The 25,042-nt window shown below is 35.4% G+C and overlaps 1 long non-coding RNA gene across 1 annotated transcript; it reads left to right on the top strand.

Moving 5' to 3' along the window:
* Window positions 1-17,572: 17,572 nt before the first annotated feature.
* Window positions 17,573-19,402, top strand: LOC135154830 (uncharacterized). Its single transcript, XR_010294267.1, has 2 exons — window positions 17,573-17,773; window positions 18,167-19,402. It is a non-coding gene; the product is annotated as an uncharacterized LOC135154830 (long non-coding RNA).
* The last annotated feature ends 5,640 nt before the right edge of the window (window positions 19,403-25,042 follow it).

The following is a 25,042-nucleotide window of genomic DNA, read 5'->3' as shown; positions in this document are numbered from 1 at the left end:
TTTTTACCACTGTACAACATTCCGGGTTGTGTTGAAATCATGAAAGTTCAAACAATTGCAAACAAAGAAATGAGTTTGGTCACTACAGTTTCACGAATTTTAGTCCTTTAGTGGTTAAAGGATATTTTCCGTTTGGTTCCAATAATCATCTCCCCCTGGAATACTCGGTAATATTCCAAAACATATGTGATAAAAACTCTCATAAATAACGGGTTATTGTAAATCTATGCGTGCAAACCACATCTAATTAATCACAGTCTTCAAGCTTTTAAAACCTTTCTCAGAAAATTAAATGATTGGCACACCGCATTATCATGATGATCGATGTCGAATTGATTCTAAGAATTGTTTTTAGATTACTCCTTTTTTCAAATAACTCCACTTCTGGTCAATGACCTGGCTAAAAAGCGAAACAGTAAAAAATGGGACTTTTAGTATATTTGTATATATTTTTTCTTTTGTTCCCATGCTACGACGTGCATGACATGTCTAAGATGTAAAGCAATATCTAAAAAAAAATTAATAAACATCACAATTACTACAATAAAATTGGTTTATGGTTTGGTAGAGACAGATGGGAACAGAAGGGGGGACTGTGGCGCTTGCCCCCCCCCCTCCCCCCCCCTAAAAAAAAAAAATCACGACCAAGAAAAAGAAAGAGAAGATTAAAATGTAATATTATCTTCTGAATATTATGCCAAAATCTATCACAAAATTTGATTTTTGTCATAAAATATGTCGAAATTGTTGTTGACTCGCTTGCAACTTTCTTTACAATATATTTTGCCCGGAACGCCATATCTTGTCCCACAAAAAAAATATTTGGCTCATTATGCCATAGGGTAAGGCTGTGAGGCAATTTCGATTCGTTGGTTTCTCTATCAAACACTCCTTCATATTTTATTGCTATCGGAGCTTATTCTTAATCAATATGTTTACATAATACTTGGCTTTTTTTAATTCTTAGTATTTATTTTAGCTAATTTTTTAAGTTTATATTGGGATCAGGTCAGTCTTTATTGATTATTTCGGCTGACATGCTGATTTATATTTGTCATCTCATATGTAAACTTATACCTTATTGTAATACACCAGTGAAGACAAATTTTCCGTAAAGGGATAATGAATTTTCAATTCAATTCAATTTTGATTACTGGGATTCTCGATGATTTATGATAAAAATATAATGTATATAAGAAAAACAAATGTTACCCAAAAGAGTATATAGTAAACATTAAAATATTATTATTATTATACTCCTAAGAACAACACTATCACTATAAATGATTTAAACAGTTTTGATAATAGTAATGATAATTAAGTTATGATAAAAATGATAATTTCAATTGTAATACAGATTGTCATTTCACATTCTAATGAAAGCGAACTAAACTGATGTGATAATGATCGTTGATCATTGAACGTACACGATTTAATCCCTTACCGCATTAGCACATGAAACAATCTGACATCGCGGTTCAGATGCTTGGAATTCTCCCGGACCCAGATAATATTCGAAATTTGAAAATCTCACATTCTTTCAAATTAACTTTAAAAAGCATTCTCCTGTCAAAATTGCAGTCAAAATTGCAGAATCGGTCAAATGCGCAAAAGCATGTGAGTTATTTTAAATATTTTTCCTTACTTTTCGTTGTAAATGGAGAATTAAAAACCTAACTTTGTTTGATTTACAAAATTGCCATATATTTATAACAACTTGATTCTTAACTGTTCAATGTCAAGACAACCCTTCATTTTTTCCCTTGTTCTTCTTATCTAAGGGCGTAGGCTGGGTTGAGCATGGGGAGGTGCACATAATGGGGGGGGGGTGGAACTAACATGACTAAAGTGGTATCGGGAGGGGTGCACATCTTGGGAGGTAGAACTAAAGTGGTATCGGGAGGGGTGCACATCTTGGGGAGGTGGAACTAAAGTTTGGAAAATCAGCTTTTGAAAGCAGAAGAACATGAAGAAAGGGGTGCGAATTTCGTTTTGCTTGCCAGTGTCGGAACTCCTCTGCCTCAGCGCGAGGGTACATGTGCACCCAGTACACCCCAGCCGACGCCGTATTATCTCTCATTTTCCTTATTTTTATTGTTTATTGTATTTTAAGTGATACATGGCCCAGGGAAGAGGGGGTGCTGTGTGCATTATTCTCCATAGGCAGCACCCCCCCCCGGAATTCTTCTAGGTGTGGCAAATGGGAAAAATATAAGGAAAAAGACAAACATTTTGTAATTACCCCCCCCCCTTTTTTTTTTTTGCTTGTCAATTCCTTGGGTCCAATATGGTCTTCACTTTGTAGTGGTATCTTTTTTTATTTTGCTTTTTTTTTTGCTTCAAATTTACTTCAGCACTCCAAGCCAAAAATCATTCCCAGGGCCGTGAATGATAAAAAATAAATTTTAAAGGTGTTTCAAGCAACCAAGCTTTAAGCTTTTATTGTAGCATTTTGTCCTTACTCATGTTAATGTACTTTTTTGACATTGTGAAAAAATAAATAAATAAAATATATTGATTAATAGATAATCACAATCCAGGAGCATTAGTGCGTACATGCGATAAGTTCTGGCTATAAAGTTTGCTCATGCACGTGTCAGGTTGATTGATTGAATTGGTTGAATTTAATTCCGTTAAAAACAAATAACATTACATATATGATGATGCATGTGAAATTCATAAATGAAAACGGGAGGATGGCCTTGCTCAGCAGCATCAATCATGTTGTTTCTGGTCTACCGAAGGGTCCTCATATAGCATAAAAGAAAATTTCACAAATATTAATTATACACAATATATAAAAATAACATACCAAAACAATAAAAATAAAGGTGTGGAATGCGCATAAAAGTTTCTACATAATCTGCATCTGCGCATACTTCGTTCACGGAATTCGTTCTTTTTGCTCTCTATTGCGACAATGAGGCGATTGTACGAAAATGGAAATATATATATATATTTTTTTTTTTTCATTTATTCAATACTTTCATTAAAAAACATATAACAATGTAAATATATACACACATATAAAGGAGTATAGATAAAGAAAATATATCAAAACAAGTAATACAAATGTACAAATGAAAGTATTAGGAGAGGCAGAAAGGCAGAGCCTTATATTAAAAGACAATCTCCATACAGATCAGAAGATTTATATTTTGAATTGTTGATTATAAGTAGCAAAGTAAAATTAATTGAAAATAGTACATTTAAATCATACACCCATACATCAACACACATACACCATTCGTAATCAAACACCCGCAAACACACACGCATACATTTCTTATTTAAAATATCAAACTGTTACATTTAAGAGGTACTTATGTAATGGTAAAAATTTCATTTTTCTTTTAAAAGTATCCAGCGTTGGACTCTGTCTTATTGTAATCAGTAATTCATTACAAATTAAAGGGACCTTCATAAAAAATTGTATTTTGATAGGTTAAAGTTTTTGTTAAAGGAAAGTGAAAATTATTTGAATGCCTAGTTTCATATTCATGAATATTTCTGTTCAGTTGGAAGTATGAAATAATAGATGGTAATAATTTATGGATACATAAATACATAAATATTGCACATTGGTATACATATATATCAGGCATTTTCAAAGTCTTTAGATTGAAGAATATAGGGTTGGTATGGGCAAGGTATTGGCTGTGATAAACAAGTCTTATAATTTTCTTTTGTAGCACTAAAGGTCTATTTGTATTTTGCATACTAGAGCATGCCCATGTAAGAATACAGTAATACATATGTGGCAATATCAACGTGTTGTATAAGATCATTAGAGTTTCTTTAGGAAAAGATTTCAGTTTGTAAAATAAACCAATACGTTTGAATACTTTATTGCAGATGACACTAGTGTGTTCATTCCATGTTAATTTATTGTCAATAGTTAATTTTATTTGGGTTGCATCAATATGTTTTTTTGTAAAAGTCATGAATTTTTTTTTTTTTTGGTTAAGCACAAGTTTATTATTATTAAGCCAGACAACCAGTTTGTCGAATTCAGTATTAAAGTTATTTTGTAGAGTAATGATATCATGGTGGGACATAAACACACTAGTATCATCCGCAAATAATATTGGCTCAAATTGTTCAGAAATATTGCACATGTCATTTACAAATAAAAGAAATAATAATGGGCCTAATATTGAGCCTTGGGGCACTCCACACCTTACTACCATCATATATATATATATATATATATATATAATTGTGATGAGCAAGGAACTAAATGGCCGAAAGCTTGTACTAATAAAAGTTGAAGAAATCCTGGCTACGTCTCTAGCTTCAATGGTTTTTGAGCTTCTTCGCCAATATATATATGTATTAAGCCAGACATATATATATGTATATTCAAACGTAAAATAGCAAAGTTGAGATGTTTAAATGAATGAAAGAATAAGAACAAAATATAAAGTAATCAGACTTTGAACTAATTAAGGATGTCAAAATATACTTATCTTTATGCCTCTGATATTCAACATTTTATATGTTCGAGAAGATTTATAAAAAAATGATTTTAATTTCCAGAATGAATTAGAAAAATAGAGCGATATTGTTAATAACTATGTGACTTACTTAATCGCTCTAGTTTAATGATCTACTTTACCAACGACACACTAACCTTGTTTTGTGGTAAAATAATTACTATATCAGCTATTCACAACCCAGCGGGATTTTCTGTCATATTTCTTCAGAATCCATGCAGTTTAATGACGATTATGAAGAAATCAATTTCCGACGGGTCCTGGAATGATGATAAAATCTTTCCCGCAGTAATTACGTTATACAGGCAATGACAGGGGGCTCTGTTTAAACCGCTGACAATGACTCGTTATTCATTTCTTGGCCTTACTGTTCGTATATCGTAAGATTGCTTACTTGATTATAAAGGCGACAAAGGGGAACTAGGCCCCTTGTCCCTATAAAATTGGCAAAACGTGGGGAAAAGACAATAAAGATTTACCGGGGAGGGGGTGAATATAGGAGAAGTCGTTTATCCTTTCCATCACGACGTCAAATCACCTAATTACCCTCCAACAAGGCTTCGGTAGTGTTGTATTTACAGTTCATGACCTCCAAAGGCGAATGGATACGTGCTTGCATTATTTTTTGACAAAAATGGAAAAGGGGAAATTACAGTTTTCTTCTGTATCAATCAAAGCACCATGTAAACAGTAATTTGATAAAAAAGATAACTAAAATAACAAACAATAAACAAATTGATTTTGTGAAAGGTTTGGTTCTCGTTGAAAAACCGGTCACAGGTGAGGTAGAATGGGTCGATACCTACGCAAAAAATTAATGAGAGAAGCAAACATTGTCGACGGCCCCCCCCCCCAAAAAAAAAAAAAAGGCCGTCAACATTTTACCTCCTCGAAAATTAGCATTAAAAAGATATTAAAGTGCGAAATTAGTAGACATGTTTAACCCCAAAAGACCTTTTAAAGAAACCGTCTTGACTTTGAATGTCTTTCCACGTGGGGGTGGGGTGTGACCATATCTTGCACTTCAGTAACGTCTCAAAATTTCAAGCGGATAATGTATTTATCCAATTGAAAAAAATGTATTACATATACTTCAATGATTGTGAAGGATGAAAAAACGAAAAGAAGAAGAAGAAGATGAAGGAGAAGAAGAAGAAGAAGAAGTAGAAGAAGAAGAAGATGATGATGATGGTGATGATGATGATGATGATGATGAAGAAGAAGACTGAAGAAGTTGAGGGAGAATTAGAAGGAGAAAAGGGGAATGGAACGGGTGCCCCCCCGGCAGTGGCGGATCTTCGGGGGGGGGGGGGTTAGAGGGAACCTCAAATACAGTTACCCCCCCCCCCCCTTTCAAATTTCTCGGTCAAACCCCTTCTTGGTTAAAGCTAGATCCGCCCCTGCCTGGGAAAAAGTTCCCGTCAACCCTCTTGGCGCATGCGCATACACGACTTTAAAAACACAGTATACACTCATCAATCTTTAATTCAACGGTGAGACCAGTGATGCGGAATGGATGCGATAAAACCGGCCTCTATCCTCTCATCCTAGCAACCATCCATTTTCACTTTCGAACGAAAAGCTACTCCAGAGAGGAGATCTTTTAGTTACTAAGGAAGTATTACCTCAGAGTTTTCGTTCTCCATCAATAATTTCGTCAAGTATTTCAGGAAGAAATATTCATAACTTTGTAGTTTTCGTTCTTCATCCATCGTCTTTTCTGACTTTGTTTACATCAAAGTTTGTTCAAGAAGTATATAGCTCGTACTTCGTTCTTCATCCATCGTAGTTTCTCGATCTGTTTTCTTCAAGTTTCATCACTCATATAATATTCGTGGATCCTTCTTCTTTATCTACTGATTCAGGTAAGTTAAACTTAGTGTTTTGAAAGAAAAAAGTCATTGTTTTCTGAATTACTCGACTAACCATTTGCAGCTGACATGCAGACCTTGCAAACATGCGTCAGACGCCTAAGTTTTATATTAAATTTTCTCTTAAAACAATTGGAAAGAAATATATTTTTCTTATTCATTAAACGAAAATAATCAATGATCATGGAAAGCTTCCATTGTTCAGAAAAACAGTGATTAGGTTTACATATTTATTTTCGTGTTTTTTGTTTAATTTCTTAATTTATATATTTCATATATTTGATTCCCTTTGTATTGTTTTCGGGGAAGGGGGTAGAAATGTTATGATCAAATCAATTAGATTTCTGTGCACCTTCATTAAGGTACCCCTGGAAACTTCAAAGATAGCGGCAGTGTTTAAACTATACACCACTGGCATGTTGGTGTTTAGCCAAAAAGAGTGTATTTTACACCGAAGTTGAATTAATGGTGTTAGTTCAATACCCTTTGTTGTTATTTTACAACACCATGTTTTTATATTAACACTGCACACTTTGGAGTTAAAATTTCATGGTGGATTAAGAAGTTCACCTTGAAGAAAAGTTTGTTGTAAAGATAGCAGAAAAAAATTAAAACAAATATTGATGAAGGTTTTAGAAAAATCAATTAAAGATTAAGGAAGTTATAAGAATGTTACATTTTGGATTAGTGACGTCATAAACAAGCAGCTGCCCCATATGTTATGTAAAGTGCATAAATTTCAATTTTTTAATGGTTCGTGATGACTTAATTTTGTTTTCTCTCTAGGAATGGGTGTGAAATAATTTGTCTATTGATCATACTAAACGTACATTAAAAGTCATTTTAATTTTTTTTGAGAAAATTACATTTAATTGATTTTTACCATTCGATACGTAGGAAAGCTGCTCGCATTATGACGTCACAAATCGAATAATTATAATTCTAATGTTTTTTTATTCTTTGATGGATTTTCTCAAACCTTCGGCGATATTTATCATTATTTTTTGCAATTTTACAACAAACTTTTCGTCAGGGTGAGCTTCCCCTATAGTTTGCAAGCCTACACTTAGCTGATCAAAGAGTCAAACTTGCAGTGTTGAATATCATGATAGCACCATAAACATGATTAAGATTTGCATACTGTTTGAAGAGAGTATATCCGATGAGGAATCTTTCAGACATTGATTTTGTCTTGCGGAGTTGGCGCTGTCAAAATAATCGCTCAAGAAACAATTGTAAAAATTCCGAATTGTTTAGACCATGTTAATCATATTAAAAATCTGCTTTCTGAGAATTAATATCATCAAACTGCACTTAAAAGATCTGTATCAAAATGCGACAAAGAAATAACCCTTTTCTTGGGCCCGTTGCAGAAAGAGTTGCAATCAATCGCAACCCTAAAAATCATGCGCAACTTGATTTTCAACCAATCAATAGCGCGCATTTGGGACTTGCGATCGATTTCTTGACTTGCATTTAAACCCCCGTCACACTTATTCGGAATCAGCAGGAATCGAGCAGAACCAGCCGGAATGAAGAACTTTCAAAATTCGTGCCACATTCGGGAGGGAATTTGAAATTTTCACTACTTTTGCAAAAATGTCGATCAAATACTTAGAACGTCCTTCGATCCCGCCTTGAATGATTCTTGCACATTCCGGGTGTATTGACTGTCGAATGCAGCTCGAATACAGTCGGAACACAAGAATGTCGTAAGAATATGTAGAATGCAGTCAGAGAGCAGTCAGAATGCACTTCGAATGCACTTCGAAAGTTTTGAACATGAGCAAAACATTCGGGCCGGTCACAAGAATGGACCCGAATGTCTGGAATGCACTCAGAATGCAGTCAGAATTTTTAGAATGCGCTTCGAATATCCAGGAATGTACCAAGAATTTTCATTCCGACGGCATTCCGGCTCATTCCGCCTCTAGTGTGACGGGGGTTTTAAACGCAACTCTTTCTGCGGCAGAGGTGGATATAACCCCCTTGACAATCAATTGTTTCAATTGATTCTGGAATCTAGATATTCTACCACCGTCATGCTGCTGTCGTTAAATGTTACTTCTTTATGTCTATATATATTGTAAATCTATACGTTTTATGGAATTAGGAAGGATTTCAACTTCACACTTGGAATGCTAATGAGAGATACTATGAGATTTAAGAAACCCACACCTTTATACAAGCAACATCAGCAATCTTGTTTCCGATTTGTCTTCAGATTTGGTTTGATATTTATTAAGTTAATATTTTGTAGAGGCTCCGCGCTTTTTATCAGCGCGTATCAAAGTGGATTAGGGGATAAGATAAATGAAAAGATATAACTATCAATCTTTCAAACATATTGTATGTTTTTTCTTATTTGTGATTGGCATATCATGCAAATGGAGAGATAACATATAAGAATTAAAATGCCTGGTGGGTGTTTCATAAAGCTGTTCGTAAGTTAAGAGCGACTGGTGATCCTTTCTTGTGGTAAATGGTATATTGAATTGGCGATGGTTTAGCACGTAGCACGTAAGAAGGGTTCACCAGTCGTTCATAAAGTCGCTCTTAACTTACGAACATCTCTATGAAACGGCCCCCTGGTATGACCTGATTAAATGCGAGAAGACCGAGAAAAAGGAGTATGAAAATAAACTAAAGGGAAAGAAAAAGGGAAGGGGGAGAAAGAAAGTATCATGTAGTATGTTTTTAACTTTCTGTTATCCTTTCAGTCATTCACCTTCACTTGTTTGCAAACTTCCCCAATGTCATCTAAGAATCCCAAAACCCCCAATACCATTTAATTCCTAAACCCTGACCATAAATGGTAATGTTCCTGTTGTGATCTTTAAATACCTTGTATTTTTTTTTTCTTCTTATTCTCATAGTTATTCCATGTTTGAGTAAAATATCTTATGCAGGGGCCCCTGATTACAAGCTGTGCTTCTTTGGGGTCCCAAACCTGTCATTTGTTTTAGTTCTTTATAATGTAACCATTTATTTTGTTTGTATTTTGATCTCCTTTGACTGGTTTGAATAAATTCAATTCAATTCAATTCAATTCAAAAAGACCAACCCAACTTCAAGGAACAAAAGATGTATGACTCACACTTCCAGCCCCAGTCACTTGCACAGAGCATCATCACATAACACCCCCTTATAACAGAGAAAGTTTGAGACAGTTACATGTAGTCCAATCAGATCAAGTTTAGATCCCTCCCACCTTATATTGTTACACCCCAAAACCAATGATATAAATAAGACTTCTTGAATATTAGAGAAAAGAGATAATACTAGACCCACTGACACTCATCCATATAGACTGACTGACTTCAAGATTTAGACGCTCATCCAATATTATTTTAACTTCAGAATCTTAATCTTAGACTTCGAAATTATTATATTCATCGTCTCCTGTTTTTATCTGAATCTTCATTGATATCTTCATGTACTTCCATTGGCGGCGGAAGCCAAACATTTAAGGGGGGACCACAACATTTTTTTATTGTAAACTGTAGCTGATTATTGATTATTAAATTCCCCGTGATTTTGAACTGCAAATAACTTTCTTCAGAGTTCATCATCTATGTTCATTTAAGCTTCCCTTTATATATTACCGATCCCAAACACGACAAAAGGAAGGGAAAGAGAGGGGAAGGCAGGCTAGGGGAGAGGGGGTGTCTAGGGAAAAGCAGAGACCGTTTTTATAGGTGTGTAGAGCACGATGATCTAAATCTAAGCTTGAATTGTTATATAGAAAAATAAATAAATAAAAAATAAGGCTAATTGTATAATTACACAATCAAATAATCCCTTTTCAATACACTTTAAATGATATAGCTTGAATAAAAGAAACGATTTCATATGATGGGGAAGGGCAAAATGGCCCAAAGCTAGCTGTGATTGAACCATTTATATACGTAAAAATTAAGGGTAATTGTAGAATTGCGCAATCAAGCAAACTGTTTTAATTATAACTGTTTTGCCGTTTACACATTTCATCGCCTTTTCTCCCGATTTCAATTCTCTTTTTACCCCCCCCCCCCTTATACATGTATAGGTCTACTATCACAATTGGTGGTCATGCATGGAACTGCAATGCATAGTTATGATTGGTTAAAATAAAAATGTGTTTCTATTCTTTCCTTACTAGTAATTGCGATATTTAAACGACGAAGATAAATTATATCGCGCGTTATATAGTTACTCTCTATGCGCTTTTTATACGTTTGTCTCTTTAAAAAAGGTAAGCTTGAAATTAAGATAAAATGAAAGAAGAAACTCAACGCATTCAGGAATTTGTAGAGAATCAAATTACATTTTATTTCTGTTTTAGCATAGCTCTATGGTTTTAGTATGTAATGATCACCCCAACACGAATTCACGGGCATAATTTTCGAACTTTTCATAACGGGCAGTAATGATACAGTCTTACCAACAAACCCGTCCCTGACCTATTAAATCTATTACATTATTTTGAAGGCACATCATTGGTTGATTTGGAGTCAGTTTCGTCGGTGTGTCTGTATCGCTGAAGAGGATGTCCACCATAAACGCGCCAAAAAGCAATATGCTGTATTTATACGCATAGTTACCATGGTTACACCAACGTATCCGACTCCAGGGGCCCGTTGCAGAAAGAGTTGCAATCAATCGCATCTCTAAAAATCATGCGTAACTTGATTTTCAACCAATCAACAGCGCGCATTTGGGACTTGCGATTGATTTTTGACTTGCGTTTAAACGCAACTCTTTCTGCAACGGACCCCAGACCGATCAAAGCTAATGCGTTATTACAACTGGCGCGCACATCATCGTTCGGTTTTTTTAATCCATTTACTTCTAGTGAATGTGCATAATTATTGACTCGCACGATGAAAGTACTTCTGCTCTATATAGTATATAAGAAAGATGGAAAGGTCTTTCTTATCTCCTGATTATAATGATTTGTCATTTAGGTGTCCTATTTTTAAGACGTTTAGTCGTTTCTTTCATTAACCTTTCTCATCTTTGGGTAATGGTGCATAATTATTAGTGGCGTAGCCAGCTTTCAGGAGGGCACTTACACAGTAAAGCTGGTTGAAATATCATACAACGCTGTTTACTATAACGTTGTTTAACAATTTAAACAACCACGCTTGATTTAGTAAGAACTATACAGATACGAACCAGTAGCGCCATCTCGAGTCCTCAACTTGTCATACCTGACCAGTTTCCTGCCCATAATGCTGGTGTAGTCTAGTTATATAGACCCACTTGAATGATAACATGCTAATTAACTACTCAATACCTTTATACCGCAATAATTATGTCACCAAGGAGCAAACAATTACTTATCCTCTAAGAACATTTTAGTTTCTCTATACATATACAATTATAGGTCAATTTATTCTCTGTAGTATTGGTCAGTTGGTAGATATCTGAAAACGTATATTTTAAGACTATGTATTCATAACACACAGTCGATGAGAGACCACACAAAGTTAGCTCCCCCTTTAAATATTAAAACTAGATCCTAATATTTTAAAACACTTGTTTAAACCGAAAAGGTACTATTTTAAGGTTCATATAGTAAGCAGCGCCGGGTTGGAAAGAAATTTTAGCCAGCATTTTTGCTGTGTACAACTTAGAGGATTTTTTTTTTTAGCGATCAAGTCCCTATTTTGAGAATAAAGTATGATGATTATTCTCATTTCATTTAATTATTATTTCATGATTTATTCTTCCATAACTTTTCATGCATCTATTAACCATTCGTTTATATCTAAATGTATTGAATTTATTAATCAATGTGTTCATTTTTTCTTTCATTCATCATTTTGATTATCAAAACCTCATCTCAGTTGCGCCTCTTACTGATATATTTATATTTCCCCAGTGATTTAGCTCTATTTCTTCAACATTTATATTATTCATTTTTGTTTATTGATATATTTTATTTATTCATCTATTTATTAATTATTATTAATGTTATTTTTTTTATTTCATTATTCAGTCAATTATCTATCGTATTCATTTATTGTTATTAATCTATTCATTTATTTGTTTACGGAACAATGAATTTTACTCTCTGTGAAGAAAATTACAAGTTTCTATCACCAAGCAGAAGCTTTCATTTTGGTAATGGTAATGTTTTATCTAAAGAAAAATCAGTAGCAGCCAAAGGCTGTATTTCAGAATCTTTTTAAAATAATAGTATAAACATGATAATAAGTCACATAATTAAGTAATTGTTAACAAATCAAAAAAGTTATACGATCCCTATAAACAAACTCGCCTAGATAAATAGTACATAATATATCATGCATTATTTAAAGAAGAAACGTATAGACAAATAAAGAAGATAATTCATGCACACGCCATGCCCATCAACTTAAACTGCGAAAGGGGCATTAGAGCAAGAACTGTTTGATTTGAGGGGGGTGCAGAGAAAATAAGATATGAAAGAGAGAGAAAGAGGGGGAGCAAAGGAGGGGAGGAAAGTTGAGTTGAAAGTTGGGAAGATAGGAAGTAAAATTGAGGAGGTAGAAATAGGACGTATAATTTTGTATATTTTTTACAGTTTGTTTTCTAGAGTGATATCAAATCACGGGATCTTATATACGATGAGAAAATACATAGGTACAAAACTGCATCTTCAATGAATAAATAAAAAGTTTAAGATGACTGTAAATGTCAAAATCGTAATTAATAAACATTGAAATTAAAAAGGTTTAAGTCTGTCACTCTAACAACAAGTTGTTTTAACTTCTTTTTTAATTGGTTAAAGTTTTAAAACAGTTGTTTAAAACTTTATACAACTGGTATCATTTAACCTATAGTATTGTATTCAGCAGTAGGTAAATGTTAACCTATATCCCCTTTCGTAGTTTAAGTTGATGGGCATGGCGTGTGCATGAGTTGTCTTCTTTATTTGTCTATACGTTTCTTCTTCAAATAATGCATGATATATAACCTTTAACCTATATAGTATTGTATTCAGCAGTAGGTAAATGTAGTAGTCGTAGTTGTAGTTACTTTCGATTCTAATTTTGAAATCAAAACACTATTGATTACAGTCTTGAAAATGTAACTAAAGTATTCAGATTGTTAAAAGTAAATGTTAATCGCATTTTCACTGGCACCCGCTCGGGGTATTATGTGCCTCCCATTCCCCGCCCTGCCACCCCCACTGCAAACTGAGTTGAGATGTTGATGGATGCAGGCTTTATAGAAGATCAGTCTTGCTTAAAAGATGGATCTCCCTTGAGTAATAATTAGTAGGAATAAACCCCGGATGCGAAAGTTTACCTCTATATCAAACCTCGATGCATTTAGATGGAAAATGAATAAATCTTCTGCCTCAACCTAAAAGATGATGCTGATTAAAGAAGACCTGGTGGGTGTTTCATAAAGCTGCTCGTAAGTTAAGAGCTGCTTTAAGAACGACTGGTGGTCCTTTCTTTTGGTAATTGTAATATTCATTGGCGATGGTTAAGCGCGTAAGAAAGGTTCACCAGTCGCTCTTAACTTACGAATAGCTTTATGAAACGGCCCCCTGGATTAAGAAATGGTTGGATTTGTATAATAAATGTAAGGAGAGCATGGGCATGGGAACGACTATTCAAGAGGACTGCTACTTTGTTAACACCCCCCCCCCTCAATAAAAAAAGGGGTTCCACTCCAAAATGAAGAGGATTTTGGTCAGAAAAAATGACCTGCAAAAGGGGGGAAATAAAAATACGTTTGCTCTAAACAGTAATACGAAGGGGAAGGACATACCAACCTAATTTCCAGGAGGAACTGCGTATTATGAAGAAAGAAAGAAAGACTGTGTGCTAGAAAGATAGAGAGGGGGGTAAAGGAAGCGGGATGCAGAGAGAGAGAGGGGGGCGACCCCGGGGGCGACTAGGGCTAGAGACTTGAGGGGCAGATAAAAGATGACCCTCATTACGTCATTATAGCGAGAGGGGGAAGGAGTATACGATGAAAAGGTTTTAAGTACTCGATTCATCACACTGTCTTTGTATCCATGAAGGAAACAAATACGGGGATGTTTAAGGGTAACCCTTTGGTAGAAGTAATCAAGAGAAGGGGAGGATGAAGACGAAAATTGATGACGGTGAGTTTACGATTTAGAGTAAAGGAGGCTATTATGATAATCACAGAAAGATGGAAAAGGCCTGAAAAACTGCAATAAGAGATTAAAGGTTAGGCCTTGATTCAGATGGTACACTCTAAAAAAAAACGAAGAGCTACGAAGAGCTAATTTAGCTCTTAAAGAACGTGTATAGTGACTGCACTTCGGAGCGCTCATTAAATTGTCTAGTTCAAATTTGAACGAGAAAAATCAGCACTCCGAAGTGCAGTCACTATACACGCTCTTTAAGACCTAAATTAGCTCTTCGTATCTCTTCGTTTTTTAGAGTGTAATTGGTAAACGTGAGTCTACAGGTCGAGATATTTACAAAATCTTTTCACTTCAAGGTTGAATATTGCTCAACATTTACCTTCAAATATAGATTGAACAGGAGGGATCGATCCAAGTTTGTGTTATTATTTACTCGTTTTTATAGTAATAAACTTATCTACAACTTGCAAAAGAGCAATATTTACCATTCTTCTATACTCTAAACATCACCTTTATTATTTTTTTCACATCATTCATCACTTCATTTCGTATGTACGTGTAGTCGTAAATCAGGTATTCAAGCAAAATTACTGATAAGAATTAACAAGATTTTAGATAGAAAGTCAATGTAAATAACGAATATTGTTTACAAAAATAATGCTAAAAATAAATAAATGGGAAAGAGAAACTAAAAAATTGATAAAAATGCATGTGAATTCAGTGAAAATACTATTTGGCTTTTGCAAGAATGTGCCGAGCAGAGGGAATAACAACTTCCGCAGACAAACAAGTCCCCCAGAATAAAACTGCGATTTATATTGACTTTTATAGTTTGCCTTAAATTAAAATCAAATGAGAATCTAAATTCAATCGGGCTTATGGTTATTGAGGTTAATTTCACAGCTGTTTATTATTTTCTAAAGGGAGAAGTTGATTGTGAGAGGACTCTACTCATCAAAAGACGATTGGCCTTAATCAATTGAGTGATAACAATCAAATAAATGGTGACAACATACATATAGAGATGTATATTCTTTCCCGCTCTATTCGCGGAGAGAATGTGGTTAGCGCTATTCAATCGGGTCGCACGGTGAATGACCGAGAGTCAATGATTAATGGTTTATGATACAGTCTCACCAAAGAAACCGGCTCCAGGCCGATCACAGCTATTATATACCGTGTTTACACACTGCATCTGCTGGCGGTGCAGACTCGAGAGCCAGTGCAGCCTCGCCTTTTTTATGCGTGTAAACGCGATTGACTTGCACCGGCTCACGGTGCAGCCACTGCAATTTTTTCTCCGTGTAAACGCGAAGCCGAGTCTGCACCGGCTGTTAGCGCGCATTTCACGATGTAAATGTAATCCGCTGATCTGTGTTTTTGCCCCGAGCAGGGACCTTCCCTTTGATAAAAGAAGAATAAAAAATAAATAATTTTAATCAAATTTTGGCTCACTTATGATATCAGCATTAAAGGACAAGTCCACCCCAACAAAATGTTGATTTGAAAAAAAGGAGAAAAATCAAACAAGCAAAACACTGAAAATTTCATCAAAATTGGATGTAAAATAAGAAAGTTATGACATTTTAAAGTTTCGCTTAATTTCACAAAACAGTTATATGCACATCCTGGTCGGTATGCAAATTGGCAGACTGATGACGTCACCCACTCACTATTTCTTTTGTATTTTATTATATGAAATATGAAATATTCTAATTTTCTCCTCCTCATCAAGTGACACAAAGTTTTATTTCTCCCTGAACATGTGGAATTACCATTAATTTAACATTTTATGGTTAAATTAAGTTGATCCTTATTGTCAAATCTGTAAAAATTGAAATATTGTATTATTCAAACAATAAAAAACAAAAGAAATAGTGAGTGATGGACATCATCGACTCTCTCATTTGCATATCGCTGAGTTGTGCATTGAACTGTTTTGTGAAAAATAAGCGAAACTTAAAAATGTCATAACTTTCTTATTTTACATCCGATTTCGATGAAATTTGCAGCGTTATTTTTGTTTGATTTTTCTCTATCAATTCAAATCAACAATTTTGTGGGGTGGACTTGACCTTTAATACCTCGGTCACATGCTCTGAGGCGGTAGTATACGGCGAGTCGAAAACAGCCGTTTAAAAAAATTGTACCAGCTACATAATGGTGGTTTGAATAAAGATGAATAAAACGGTTGTTTTCGACTCGCCGTACGGCCACCGTTACACGTAGAGCAAATGTGACCGAGGTATGGTTCTTATGGCAGTATTTTCTGCACATCACTGCTTGGTGAACGTATATTTTCGTCTCTTTGGTAATTAAAGCAGTGCCGGGCGTACAAATTGGGGGCTTTTGCCCCCCCCCCCACACAAAAAAGAGAGAAAAAAGGAAAGAAGAGGGAAGAAAGAAGGGTGAAATGTGATAATATTTTCTGAATATTATGTAAAAATGTATCACAAAATTGGATTTTGTACTAAACAAAGTCATAACTTTTGCTCGCTCACAACTCTTATAAAGTTTGCTTGATACGTCATATCTTGCCCCTGTATAGTTTTGACTCATAATGCCACTGAAATTGAGAGGGTCAGACATGAGGTATGGGGAAAAGCGAAGCGAGCGAGCCCGAATTTTGACTTTTTCAGTACTAACATCTAATTTTGTGATAGATTTTCAATTTGATATAATTTTTAGGAAATTATATTATCATCATTTTCCGTTCCTTTTCTTTCTTTTTTTTTTTTTTTCTTGTTCGTAGAATATTTGGGGGTCCATAACCCCCAAGCCACTACGCCAGTGATTGGAGATTAGACGATAATCCGCCAAAGAGTATTGTAGATCTGTATTTTTTTTGTGTGAAATTAAATGCGACCAGGGCCCCATTGCATAAAAAGTTGATATAATAGTGACTCTTGCTGGAAAATTAACTCCCATGGCAGCAGTGAAAATTCTGCTTCCTGATTGGCTGTTTCATTGAAAGTTTGTACTTCAGCAAGAGTTGCTAGTATAACAACATTCATGAAATGGAACCCAGATCAGATTTGGCTTATCGCATACTAGCGCTTATAATATACACTTGGGATTCCCGTTTCTCTTTTCTCCTCCCTGTACAGGTCCCTATTCTGACGTCACAATGTCACATCCTCTATTCATCCTCGTCCTCTGTTTTGTCTCATTAACTATCATATTACCACGTGTGTCAGCCTCACCTTTATATCATCTCAATGCACTATCACTGAGCGAGCCTGATAGAACACAGTTTGAAGTCGAAACAAGGGGCCATCAACCAGAAAGGAGAAATCCTTTATTATCAGGTAATGCAATAGTGTTGATTCGAGAAGAAAATTGCTTATCAATTTTTTTTAACTTCACGATTTCATATGCCTCTAAATGAAATATTATTAGTATTATCATTATTATTATCATTATCATTATTATTGTTATCATCATTATAATCATCAATCTTCATTACCATAATAATTATTATTTTTATCATTATTACTATTGTTGTTGCTGCTGTTCTTATAGGTAGTAGCAGTAGGTGTGGTGATAGTTGTAGTAGTATAGCAGTAACTGGTGTATTCAGGTAGGGGGCTTAATCATATCATGTCAGATGTAGTGTGGTAACACAGTGGTTGTTGTTATTATTGATGATCATTTACATTCATCATCACTAATAATACATCACTATCATTTGTTTTCTTCAGGTAAATCTCGTATGTGCTTCGCTTCTGCTAGTCTTGTTTGCGTGTGTGATTTACAAGGACGGCTTAAGGGATGTTTCAGGGGACCTTCGGCTGTGATGGCCATCCGAGGGATCGGTGTATGATCAGGACTCTACAATCAACACTTATCTACTGAATTCTCTAATTCCAAAAGGCTTCACGAATGGGACAATGGGTTCCTTTACGGAACGGGTCGATAACTCAATGACAATATCGAGCTTTTATAATGCACATTGTGATTTCCCGAGGTTAACCCGACATATCACCACATGTGGAATACGGGATATCATCTAGTATACCACATCCAGCGAATACATGCACACTCACGTTGAAGAATCAACTATATTTTTGAAGGATCTGATTGGACGTAAAGATGAATGGATATAGATGAAACGGTTTACAATGAACTGTCTGTATGGCTATAATCATGATGATACTACTGTAATAAAATTATCATAAGACTCATTTAAAACAAGATTTTATGCCAAAGCACGACTTTATTTGGTTTTTATTGAATTTTTGCTTTTTAATTGTTTTCCCCCCTTTTTAGGGGAGGGGCTTTAGGCCTATTTCGGCAATTTTAAGCGTACATTAATTTTTTAATATTTTGGGGATTAGAAACATAATCATTATCGATCTGTTATACTGAAGTCCTCCAATACGGGTATGATTTTGAGTTACCCTTGTTTGTGTGTCTTCGCAGTCGCCAAGCAAGAATATCTATAATTAAATTAAACAGGCTAATAAAATAGAAACTAGAATGTTCTCTCAACAAATCGAATTAATAACTTTCTCCCCCGGGGATGAGTAGATTTTACTCCACTGACTTTCAATTGTTATTGAGTGAATTTTACCCTTTTTGAAGTGAGATCTGTGTTAAACGTTCGTATGTTCACTCTTAATTCACTCCAAATTGAGTAATCATTGACGTCACTACCAAAGGGAATAAAAGGCGAGTGAAATATTCACATATTATCTTTTTGAGCAAGTACCTAGATTTAAAACTATTTCATATTCAAATCATGTCTTAACACTCCATTATCATAACAGTGACTCGCAGCTAGAAAAGTGGTTTTATTGGTTATTTCATTATCCGTTATTTTGTGTATTATCTGATAATTACATATTTCGTATCGTATCTTTCTTTTTTCCCCCGAAAGTCACTCCAGTATTCACACACGGGTGGCCGATTTCGAATAAACTCTATTTATAAATCAATTTTTTATTTGCTGTTTGCGTATTTTTTTTTCAATACAAATCATACATTTTTTTTATCCTGGAGTTCCCCCTTGAGCTGGTATGGAGTGAGAGGCTCCGACCCAGACTAACGTGAAAGCTGCAGCTATAGTAATAAAAACCTTTTTCGTGGATGATAAGATCAGATAGGATTGAGGTGAGGTGGTGTAAATGATGCCCAAAATAGCCGGTACTCTAAACTTTGTAGAGGATCACATGAAATAACAGTATCGAAGACAGCCCCATTATAATGATGGCGATTATTATGCTGAGCAGGGGCGTCACTTCAGGATAGGAGGGGGCAAGGGACCGATGGCCCCTTTGATTTTTTAAGTGAAAAATGAAAGGGAAAGTGGAAAAAAGGTGAGAGCGAAGTAATAAGAGCATAACTCCCATGTTCAATTGAGAAAATAGGTCTCCTTGCTACCAGCCCACCCCCCCCCCCCCCCACTTCCCTGTAAAATCTGGCGGAGCCCCTGATGTTGAGGTGTTGCTGCAATCTTTTTTTAGATGATGTGATTTTATTTTTATTGAGGTTGCTTACGACGATGACGACGACGATTAAGATGATGATGAAGATAATGGTGGTGTTGGTGGTGGTGATGATGATGTTGGTGATGATGATAATGGTGGTGATGATGATGATGATAATGATGTTGATGATGATCATGATGATGATGATGATATGGTGATTATTATTATGGTGATGATGACGATGATGATGGTGGTTGTGGTGGTGGTGATGGTAATGATGATGACGAAGAGTCCCCTATAGTCGCAACCCCTGCATCGATTGGCACTTTGTTACATGAATTTTTATTATATTTCATTGGGGAAAAAATACCTTTCTAATTTTCTGTTAGATTTGAAATTCATCCAGGTAAAATTATGATAGATTTACTCGGCCAATATTTCACCTTTCTTTCTTTTTTCTTCCCTTCTTCGCCTTTTCCTACTCTTCTCTTTGCTTTACGACTTGAATAACCATAAGAAGTGGCGTAACACATTTGAAGGGGGTCGGATATGGCGTAAGGGGAAAACATTTCCAACAAGCTGCGAGTGATCGAAGCAGGCGAGCAAAATGTTTGTCCTTTTTGGTACAAAAATATTTTGTTATTATGAATTCTGACATGACATTCTATAAACAATTATGATTAACCGATTTTCCTTTTATTTTCTATGTTTTGTCCTCATTTTGATTTCTTTGTCTTGTGGGGGAGGTGGTCCATGGCCCACCCCAAGCGCCACCTCCTCCCTCTGTACGTCAGTGATGATAAAATCATAACAATTTCTTGTTATTTTTAGATATCGCCTCCCGGCAGGCCTAATCGAAATTCCAAACTGGCAACAATCGATTTCATAGTTATACGGATGAATTGCGGCTAAATTTGAGCCATAAATATTCCCCGACGCCCCAAAGTATTTTTTCTAAATCCGTCTTACAGTATACAGTCACTAACTTGTAAGGACATTGGCATTTTAAGCACGTGTTAAATTTCCCTTTTCATTGATAAAATCAGTCGATGTAATCGGTTTGGTGACGGCGAGGCCACCGTAGGGGGCGATAAATCGATAACACCCGACAATATCGGAATACAAGTTAAGTATTAAATTACAGGTAGGAGAAATAATGTAGCAATCTTTCTACTGCAGCTACGCGTGGGCGAATCAATGCCCTAGAAAATCTACCTCCCCAAAGAGAAGAAAATATGATAGCATATTTTTTAATTCAAGACGAGATACAAACCAAGACAAAGAAGATACAAAATCATATAATAACAAAGGAGAGATGGAACTTCCGAGCGGAAAGGAACTGATTAGAAAAAAATTAACAACAAAACGGAATGTTATAATTATTTTACCCCTTTTCTTACCTTTTCTTTTATTTCTCCTTGTTTATTTAATTTTTTTTTATGGTGAAACTTAAAGTGGCATGATCGAAGGTCCCCCAGCCCCCTCCCCATTTATAAGCCAGATAAAGTTAACAAATACATGAAGAGCCACAGAATCCAGTGAAATACATATCAATAATCTTACAAAAATCATATATAGTTTATAATTTGCCACACAACCCTTGCTGAAAAGAAATAGTTTATTCCACAGTGTGTTCTAATTCAGTGTTTCTACATGTGTATTCACATTTCGTTCACCGTGTGGAACAGACAGAGAGAAATCATTTTTACACAGTTGAAATATTACATCCACAGAATCCACCAAGTGAGCACACTGTAAGTACTCACATTGGCAAAGACGGTCCACATTGTGAAAGTATCGTCAAACTGCCAAATTCTCACTGTGAATCACATCAGAATTGAGTACACACTGTGAACACGCTGTGGACGCACTATCAACACACTGTCATCACACTGGGAACACATTGTCAACACACTGTGAACACACTTTGAACATACTGTAAACACACTATGAACACATTGTGAACACACTGTGAACAAACTGTGGACACACTGAGAACACACTGACTGTGAAAACACTGTGAACATACTGTGAACACACTATGAACATACTGTAAACACACTGTGAACACACTGTGGACACACTGTAAACACACTATGAACACACTATGAACACACTGAGAATACACTGTGAACACACTCACTGTGAACACACTCTAAACACACTGTGAACATACTGTGTGACGATACAATTTTTCCTGCATCAAGGTTAACTGTTTGACTATACCAATTGTACTGAAGAGGGATAGCGAGGTCAAACTGGACCACTGCCAAAGACGATTATGGTACAAAAGAAAGAAGTAAAATTATGAAGTCAAAACTGTTTTCCTTTCTTTATTATTACAGTTATGACACCAAACCCGAATTTCTTCTTTTATGACTAATGTTATATAACCCCCCCCCCCCACACACACACACACACACACACTTACACCTCTTTCCAATGACGTAAACCTGTTGTACTGCTTGTGCCCTAATTTCTATCACACCAGTATAAGCATTGGCCTTCGAGGTAAAAGGGCAATTATTTCATTCGATTTTGCTCTTTCAAGCGTCTTTAAACGAATAATAATTGTTGATGCTATCTACCAGCCTCAATGGTGTTACATTTGACGTTTTGCTCTATTTTCTGTGAATGTTTACCATTCTCTATTTTAATTCTAAAAGGGGGAGCGAACTGAATAACACTTTGTGGTCTCTCATTGACTGTGTGATAATAACCAATTAACTAGTCTTAAAATACATATGCATCTTTATGATATTATTGATACAAAAAACTGAAATAATTTCGGGAGAAAAAGTAGGTGTTTTCCTACTCCAGTACCTGGTAATATAATGTAATTAGTTGTAATATAATATAATTAGTTGTATTCAGCGGTGAATTAGTATGTTATCATTCAAATGTGCCTTATCACAAGACTGCACATCTCAGATGACTGTAATACACTGGCAAGATGTGAGTAGTTGTGAACCTGAGGTGGCGCTATTAAATATTGCTGGTTCGTTGCTGTTTTAATGTGTCGCTATAGGTCCATGCTATCACCAATGGCATCAAATATCATGCCCAAATATCCAATGGAGCTACATTTGTCGGGCACGTTTGGAGGTAAACAATTTTTTACCCTGTAGTTTCATTCGGGTCTGATCACCGCGCTGCGCATTACTTCTCTAATAAAATAATGTTCAATTGGCGTTACGTAATGTGCATACTGCATAGTTTATGAATTGAATGATATATTTTTGTACTCTATATCCATCCAACCGTCATTTCTCAAGCTTGAAAACACAACGGAACTGTATTTGAAATTCGGGGGCGGATCCAGGATATGCAAGGGGTGGAGGCAATTTTGTACAGGAACAATTTGACAAGCAAAAAAAAATGGTTTTCACCGCCAAATCGAGGCCATTTTTTTTTTGTAGGAAAAACTTGGCAAGCCAAAAAATGGTCCTTACGAGCATAATTATGCACGACTTAAAAATCCTCTAAATCCTCTAAAAATACTTTTGTTGCCTCTCAAGGGGGGGGGGGCCGGATGTGCCGCCCCCCCCCCCCCGAACCGGCACTGTTGGAATTCAAAACAGTCAACACAATGGGATCATATTTTGTGGTTTGAATCAATGTCATTAAAGAGGGATCCAAAATATCATATACACTCCCCCTTTTAGAATTTAATCTTCTAACTGAATTCGGAGGTTTGCCGCAAAACTGTAGAAAAAGGAAATGAAACTATAAGGAAGAGCGGAATATGATATCTCTCAGAGCAAACATACTGCATCTTAATAAAGCATTCTACAATGCGTATCAAAAAAGTTTACACTTTGAAAAAATTCTATAAAATTATATATTTGCAATTTCCTGATTTTTTTCCACATTTATGTATTGATACAGGACTCTTTTCATGGCCGTCGACAAACGTTCAACTTTAGTAAGCACCACTTACTCTGAAGAAGGTTTGTGAAAAAGATTTGCACAAAATAATTATTATTATTTCCATCGACCATAAAATGAGAAACTGTAAAAAAAATATACTTTCATCTGATAGATGAAACCAAAGTTGATCCCCATTATCATGATTATGTATATATTTTCAATATATATTTTCACTTCAATTTCCAGGACCTTTTCAGTGTTAACTTTTGTCTTTCCGTTTTCCGTTAATGCGTTTCCCGTTAATGCCCACAATCATTATGTTGATTATTATGGCATATGAACGTCAAGATTGACTTGACTTTTTAGTGTGTTCCTGTCATTTAGGTCTGAAATACCAAGTGAAAGTAGAGAGGGGGTCATGTGCGTCATTATTGATCTATGCAGAGAGAAATCCTCTCCATAAATGTAAAATTATGACGTCAAAATTGGTTTTCTTCATTTATCATTACAAAACGATAGTTTGTCAGTGAAACAACAGAGTTATAATTTCTTTAAAGTTTAATGCATGTGAAGTCTCCTGCAATCTGCTCTCCAATGTTACGATTTAAATGATTCATAATCCTATTCTTTTTCTTTCCAATTCCAATAATAACAACAAATCATGGATTTTACAAGGAATATGATCGATATCTAGATTGGGTCTGTAGATTTTGTAAATTGCATTTTCCCTCTGACAGTTCACCAGATTTCTGCATTATATTTCTAAAAGCTTCCATGACAATCTTCAGTAATGACCACCTCCAAACTGACCTCCCCCTCCAAAAAGGGTCAAATGCACAAGAAAAGTTGTGATGTGGATTGGTGTAGAGGACAACATTTATCAGCCAACGATGTTAGCCCATCCCCCACACACACTTTTCCAAAATAAAACCGTGTACAAAAACATACAGAAATTACCATCTGATTGTAATTTCTTGCAGCCCCCCCCCCCCCCCCTCTACACCCACTTCCAAATATGCAGCTCCTGATATACATACTGGGTTTACAGAACAAAACACACAATATCCACTTATTGCGTAACATAAATATTTTACTTTGAAAATTGCACTATTGCCAATTAATACATTCTGAATATATAAGTAAAATCTTATCAACAACAAAAGCATGGGATACATACATCATGTTTTAAAATCTTCAAATGCATTTTAAAGGAGTTAATTAGCTTTATATTGGGCTGGTACTGCATGGTCAATTTAAGAGACGCATACAGATAACAGA

This window comes from Lytechinus pictus, chromosome 8 (assembly GCF_037042905.1).
Source record: "Lytechinus pictus isolate F3 Inbred chromosome 8, Lp3.0, whole genome shotgun sequence".
Taxonomy (NCBI): Eukaryota; Metazoa; Echinodermata; class Echinoidea; order Temnopleuroida; family Toxopneustidae; genus Lytechinus; species Lytechinus pictus.
This window is presented reverse-complemented; position numbering and strand designations above follow the sequence as displayed.